Below are 8,024 nucleotides of genomic sequence, written 5' to 3' on the forward strand. Positions count from 1 at the left end.
CACCAATACAGTATACTAACGCATATATATGGAATTTAGAAAGATGGTAACAATAACCCTGTGTATGAGACAGCAAAAGAGACACTGATGTATAGAACAGTCTTATGGACTCTGTGGGAGAGGGAGAGTGTGGGAAGATTTGGGATAATGGCATTGAAACATGTAAAATATCATGTATGAAACGAGTTGCCAGTCCAGGTTCGATGCACGATACTGGATGCTTGGGGCTAGTGCACTGGGACGACCCAGAGGGATGGTATGGGGAGGGAGGAGGGAGGAGGGCTCAGGATGGGGAACACATGTATACCTGTGGTGGATTCATTTTGATATTTGGCAAAACTAATACAATTATGTAAAGTTTAAAAAAAAAAAAAAAAGACTATCTAGTTTCCCACTTAGTGGGTTATATTAATTCTAAAACCAAGTAATCTAATTTAACCTTACTCAAACACTACTAGATTCAAGGTCTTTTGCCAAACTCTGTGGAAGAATAGAGGGATGCTTTAGAAGCTCATTCATTCCATTTCTGTGAAATATCCAAGATAGGCAAATCCATAGAGACAAAAATTAGATTAGTGGTTTTCTAGATCTGGGAGGATGGGGTAATTGGAGAAGGACTGGCTTAAAGAATGTGGAGTTTCTCTGGGGAGGGTAATAAAATGTTCTTAAGTTAATTGTGGTGAGGGTTGCACAACTCTGTATATATAGTAAAGCCCTGAACTGTACACTTTAGGTGGACAAATTGTATGGTATGTGAATTATTTTCAATAAAACTGTTTTAAAAAACACAAAAAACTTGCTCTTGCAAACAGAGAAAAGATGTTAATACTTTCAGGTGCAAACATGAGAACTAAGTTCAGGCTCCACGGGGGCTAAGGGAGATCCACACAGCCCAGCTCCCTTCTGGCTTTCAACTTTCCTTTCGTCTGAAGCAGTCATCTTTTCTCGTAAGACTTGTTTAGGTCTGGGAGGGACTTACAGTAGTGGGAAGAGAGAATCTAATAACTGACTAGAGATGAAACCCATGGGGAGTTGGTGAAAGATGTCCTGAGAGCAAAAGCACCAGACCTGAGCCTCTTGGTGGGGTCCTGGTGCTGGTTCTACCTCCTGAACAACTGGTCACAAGCACAGTGTCTTTTTCAAAGGGGAGAGGAGGGAGAGTGATGGTCCATCAGCTGAGACGTTTCTCCCGTCACCTTAGCTTCTCCAGTCTAAAGACAGTTTCTCCAGAAAAGAACCATTCCCCTCACCCCCAACACACGGTCCCCCATGATCCTGGGGCAAAGGGCTCTGGAGTCAGGGCTGTCCACAAAATAAACAAACAAGGCTACCCTTGATGCTATTTATAAACCTAAATATTGCCCAATACACAAACAACACAAAATTTTTTTTTTTTTCAGGCCAGGCAGGCTGCCATAGAAATTGTTCAGATAGAATAATAAATTACATTGCATGCCTAAAGGATTTAATTTTTATCCAGGGGGACTTATTTTATTTTAAAGATTCATCATCATCTTCACTCTCTCCAAACCCACTCTCTGCCACCATTTTGTTAGTTCTCCAGTTTCCAATATTAAATCAAAAGCAAACTTAACAGGTGTATTTAATATAAATGATTCCAAATAACTTCTAATGTGATCATACTTTCCAAACTTTTATAAGTATACAAGTGATAAATTGCTTTTGTAATATTAGACAGTCAAGAAGTGTTGTGTATAAGCATTTTGGAGAAAAAGTTCATCAAGAGAATATTTTGCACAAGTGTGACCCTGAGCTCCACATTTAGTGTTCTATACCTGTGGACCTCTGCTTCCTCACTCTGGCAATGCAGACCTACCCCCGTTTTGTGGCATTCTTGCCTGCATTCTTGTGGTGGAAACAAAGTCTGAGCTAAGTGCTGATTTAAGGAGATGGTGAAGCATGGGGGAAGGGAGTTCAATTTTTCCTTTCTTCTTATAAGTGCCTGCAACTGGGTGACAGTTATGCCAGTTTCATATTGGGGTTCTTTGGAGTTTCTGGATCAAACTAAGATGAGTCATATGGTGTCATTCCTGCTCCTCTGCTCCCCATTTCCCTGAGAGAACCAAAGAGAAAAAGGTCTCTTTTCCACTGCATGCAATTATCCGTCTTCCATGACAAGGCAAGCATTGCCTTTGGGGAGCTGCCAAGCTCCTGGGGTGGAACTTGAACCCTTGGCCTCCCAGGAAAAATGTAGTGAAGCTATCAGCTGAGTAACACAGACTGATTTCCTGAGTCGGTGACTGAACAGAGACAGAGGAATGTGAAGCATTTTCCCCTCCCCTCACCCAGTCTTGGAAAGGCTGCTGGCACAGCCAGAGATGCCCTCCTCTGGGTGTAGCTGCTGGGCACTGCCAAGCCTGCCGAGTGCAGAGCTGCTTGTCAGCTTGTTGCTGAGTGCCCTCACTGTCAGTTTTCCTAAATTGAAAATGACTAGAATGAAGACTCCTTTTAAAAACCAGTTTTCCCCCTTCTTTTCCTTCTCCTATCTTCTTACTAACAGCTGTCTTATTTTCCACTGGAGTCATGACTACATGACAGAATAGAAAAGTTTACTCTTTCCTGGATTTTCATCCTCTGCACTCTCTGGAATGGATATGAATAAGCTTACACTCAAGCCTGGAGGTGCAAACATCAGAGAGGTCAATGAAAAAAAGATGGAAAAAAGAGTGGCTCAGACAGTAAAGAATCTGCCTTCAATGCAGGAGACTTGGGTTTGATTCCTGGGTCGAGAAGATTCCCTAAAGAAGGGAATGGCAAGCTACTCCAGTAACACATGTGTTAGTCACTCGGTCCTGTCTGACTCTTTTCTACCTCGTGGTCTGTAGCTCCACCAGTTTCCTGTGTCCATGGAATTCTCCAGGCAAGGATACTGGAGTGGCTTGCCATTCCCACTGACTCAGTCTATGTGGTACACAGGTGGTTCAGTGGTAGAATTCTTACCTACCACACTGGTTCGATTCCCAGCTGATGCAGCCACAGTTTCCCCTTTGGGGCTTCCCTCATAGCTCAATGCATAAAGAGTCCACCTGCAATGCAGGGGACCCTGGTTCAATCCGTGGGTTGGGAAGATCCCCTCGAGAAGGAAATGGCCACCCACTCCAGTATTCTGACCTGGAGAATCCCATGCTATATATAGTCCATGAGGTCTCAAAGATTCGGACATGACTGAACGACCTTCCCTTTCACTTTTCTAGCCTATGATCGCAGTCGCATAAAAATGGACAGTATATGAGCAAAGAGTAGCAAGGATCATAAAGAACCAAAACAGAATGTGAATATTTTCTTTGTTAAACTGTTTCTAATGTTTCTATAATAATGTTTAAAAGTTGTCTCTTTTTAATGAGAAGGGAAAGGGAAATGTATTACAAATAATGCACCCACACAAAACAGCCCTGCTTCTGTTAGTATCTTAATAACTGGATATAAAACTAATCTTCAATCTGCCGTTCCTTCTATTCCCTCCATGTCTTGCCAGGCATGACTCTGACTCAAACATTCTGCAAGGAGTTTCCACTGCTCTTGTGGGGCAGGGTGACAACTCCCAAGACTGCAGAGGGCACATCACTGGTTATCTTCCAGAAGGGGTGTCAGAACCAAAGGGTCCTTCTCATATCTCAGTGACAGGGTTCTGAACCTTCAAAAGTTGGGCCACGTACCCACATGTCCCCTTCAGTTGACTCACCATCAGATGGGATAAGAAGGACTTCCTGACACAGGTAAATGCCTCCCTGGACATCCTGACCTCCAGACCAGGTGAAGTTCCATCTCAATAACTCCATCATCTGCCCCAATGTCTACCTGCAGTTTACTTAAGTCACATTTAGAGCACAGAGTTTAGGGCTGAGAACTGTGACTTTGGTTTAGTGAGTTCTGTTGAAAATGTTGGCAGTCTGACTTACTTTTCTAAAATTGCTTTTCTCACTCCTCTCTTGGTGCTCAGGCTCAAGACCCAGGGAAGGAGAGAATCCAATCCAGAACCCACACAATGTATGTGCAGGTATAGCTGCTATTGTTAATGTTATACATAGCTGTTATTGTTAGTGTTATATATAGCTGCCATTGTTAATATTATATATAGCAACCATGACAAAATGCTTGGGCTCAGCTCTTGGTGCTTTCATTTATTATCTTTGATTAATGACCTATCTCTGAGCAATCACTTTCCCTCTTTGTAATATGAGGGAAATACTAGAGCCTTCTTCACATGATTGATGTGAGGATGAAATGAAATATCCTTGGAAAGTGTTCCCACGGTGCCCAGCACATGGTGAGAACTCAGTGAATGTTAGTAGTGATGTTGCTATCATCATCATCTTTATTACTTCACTCAGCATGACACCCTCTAAGTCTGTTCATGTCACTGCAAATGGCTTTATGTCATTATTTTCAATGGCTGAGTAATACTGTATTGTATGTGTGTATGTAAAAGAAGTTGCAGTATATATATATATATATATATATATATATATATACATACACACATATATATACAAGGAATGTTATCGAGCATTCCTTAAACAACAGGTAGGTTGTGTCCATGTCTGGCTACTGTAAACAGTGCTTCAGTGAGCATTGGGGTGCATGTATATTTTCGGGCCATGTTTTTCTCTGGATATATGCCCAGGAGTGGGATTGCAGGATCATATGGTAGCTCTATTTTTAACTTTTTAAGGAACCACCATACTGTTCTCCATTAGTGGCTGTACTAATTTACATTCCCACCAACAGTGCAGGAGGGTTCCTTCTCTTCACACCCTCTCCTGCATTTGCTGTTTGTAGATTTTTTGATGAGAGCCATTCTGACCAGTGTGAGGTGATATCTCGTTGTAGAGTTGATTTGCATTTCTCTAATAACTAAGCTATTTTGAATATTTTTTTTCATGTGCCAATCGGCCATCTGTAAGTCCTCTTTAGAGAAATGTCTATTTGGGCCTTCTGACCATTCTTTGAATGGGTTTCTTGCTTTGATTATATTAAGTATCATAAGCTGTTTGTAAGCTTTGGAGACTAATCCTTTATCAGTCACATCATTTGCAAATATTTTCTCCTAATCTGTGGGTTGTCTTTTCATTTTGGTTATTTTTCCTTTGCTGTGCAAACGCTTTTGAGTTTAAGTAGGTTCCATTTGTTTATTTTTTCTTTTATTTCCATTACTCGGGGAGATGGAGTAGAAAAAATGTTGCTGTGACTTGTGTCAGAGAATGTTCTGCCTATGTTTTCCTCCAAGAGTTTTATAGTTTCTGGTCTAACATTTAGATGTTTAATCCATTTTGGACTTATTTTTGTGTATGGAGTTAAGGAATGATCTAATTTCACTTTTACATGTGGCTGTCCAGTTTCCCCAGCACTATTTGCTGAAGAGACTGTCTTTCCAACATTGTGCACTCTTGCCTCCTCTGTCATAGATTAATTGACTATAGGTGTATGGGTTTATTTCTGGGTTTTCTACTCTATTCCATTGATCTATATCTCTATCTTTGTCCATCACCACGCTGTTTTAATGATTGTAGCTTAGTAGTACACTGTGAAGTTAGGAAGCCTCTTTCTCCAGCTTCTTTTCTTTTTCAAGATTGGTTTGGCTATTTGGGGTCTTTTGTGTCTCCATACAAATTCTGAGATTATTTTTGTTCTAGTTCTGTGAAAAACATCATTGGTAATTTGATAGGGATTGATTGCACTGAATTTGTGGATTGTCTTGGGTAGTAGAGTCATTTTAACAGTATTGATTCTTCCAATCTATGAACATGGTATATCTTTACATATGTTTATGTCTTCTTCAATTTCTTTGATCAGCATTTATAGTTTTCAGAATATAGGTCTTTTGTGTCCGTCAGTAGATTTATTCCTAGGTATTTTATTCTTTTTGATGCAATGTTACATGCATCAAATTTACCACTTGAATTTCTTGAATTTCTCTTTCTAATCTTTTGTTGTGAGTGTATAGAAATGCAACAGACTTCTGTGTATTACTTTTGTAACTTACAACTTTACCAAATTCATTGATGAGTTCTAGTAGTTTTCTGGTAGCAACTTTAGAGTCTTCTATGTATAGTATCATGTCATCTGCAAACAGTGACAATTTAACCTCTTTCTTGTATGGATTCCCTTTACTTCTTTTTCTTCTCTGATTGCTCAAGCTAGGACTTCTAAAACTATCTTGAATGAAAATGGTAAGAGTGGACATCCTTGTCTTGTTCCTGATCTTAAAGGATTCCTGATCTTTTGGCTTTTCACCATTGAGCATGATTCTAGCTGTAGGTTTGTCATATATGTCCTTAATCATTTTGAGGAATGCATCCTCTATGCTCACTTTGTGGAGAGTTTTTATCATAAATGGGTTCTGAATTTTGTTAAAAGCCTTTTCTGCATCAGTTGAGATGATCACATGGTTTTTATTCTTCAATTTGTTGATATGGTATGTCACATTGATTGATTTGTGAATGTTGAAAAATCCTTGCAACCCTGGGATGGATCACACTTGACCATCATGCATGATATTTTCAAAGTACTATTGGATACAGACTGCTATATTTTGTTGAGAATTTTTACATCTATGTTCATCAGTGATACTGGCCTGTAATTTCTTTTTCTGTGGTATATTTGTCTGGTTCTGGTATCAGAGTGATGGTGGCCTCAGAAAATGATTTTGGAAGTTTCTCTTCCTCTGAACATTTTTGGAACAGTTTCAGAATGGTAGGTGTTAACTCTTCTCTAAATGTTTGATAAAATTCATCTGTGAAACTGTCAGGTCCTCTACTTTAGTTTGTTGGAGATTTTTAATCATGGTTTCAACTTCAGTGCTTGTAGTTGGTCTGTTCATATTTTCTATTTCTTTCTAGTTCAGCCTAGGGAGACTGTATCTTTCTAAGAATTTGTCCATTTCTTCCAGGTTGTCCATTTTATTGGCATATAGTTGTTTATAGTAATCTTTTATGACTCTTTGTATTCCTGTGGAGTCAGTTGTAACTTCTCCTTTTCCATTTTTAATTTTACTGTTTTAAATCCTTTCCCTTTTTTTCTTGATGAGTCTGGCTAAAGGTTTATCAGTCTTGATTATCTTTTCAGAGAACCAGCTTTTAGTTTCATTGATCTTTGCAATTGTTTTGTCTGTATTCCATTTATTTCTACTCTGAGCTTTATGATTTTCTTCCTTCTACTAACTTTAGGTTTTATTTGTTTTTCTTTCTCTAGGTGTTTTAGTTGTAAGGTTAAGTTGTTTATTTTAGATTTTATTTGAGATTTATTTGAGATCTTTGTAAGGTTGAGTTGTTTATTTGAGATATTTGTTTATTTGACAAGAAAAATCTCAAAATAAAAATTTCAAAAAGATTGTATGGCTATAAACTTCCCTCTTAGTTTGCTGCATCCCGTAAGTTTTGGAACTTTGTGCTTTCATTTTCATTTGTCTCTAGGTATTTTTTTTTTTTTTAACTGAGGTGTTTGAACTGTGGTGTTGGAGAAGACTCTTGAGAGTCTCTTGGACTGCAAGGAGACGCAACCAGTCCATTCTGAAAGAGATCGGCCCTGGGATTTCTTTGGAAGGAATGATGCTGAAGCTGAAACTCCAGTACTTTGGCCACCTCATGCGAAGAGTTGACTCATTGGAAAAGACCCTGATGCTGGGAGGGATTGGGGGCAGAAAGAGAAGAGGACGGCAGAGGATGAGATGGCTGGATGGCATCACTGACTCAATGGACGTGAGTCTGAGTGAACTCCGGGGTTTGGTGATGGACAGGGAGGCCTGGCGTGCTACGATTCATGGGGTTACAAAGAGTCGGACACGACTAAGTGACTGAACTGAAATGAACTGAGGTTTTTTTTTTTTTTAATTTCTTCTTTGTTTTCTTCAGTGATTCAATGGTTGTTTAGCCACCACGTGTTTGTGTTTCTTAGAGTATTTTTCTTGTAGTTTGTTTCTAATCTCATAGCATTCTGATAAAAAACGATGCTTGATATGATTCCAAATTTCTTAAATTTACCAAAGCTTGTGGCCCAGGATGTGG

Source organism: Bison bison, unplaced genomic scaffold (assembly GCF_000754665.1).
Source record: "Bison bison bison isolate TAMUID 2011002044 unplaced genomic scaffold, Bison_UMD1.0 scf7180017864317, whole genome shotgun sequence".
Taxonomy (NCBI): Eukaryota; Metazoa; Chordata; class Mammalia; order Artiodactyla; family Bovidae; genus Bison; species Bison bison.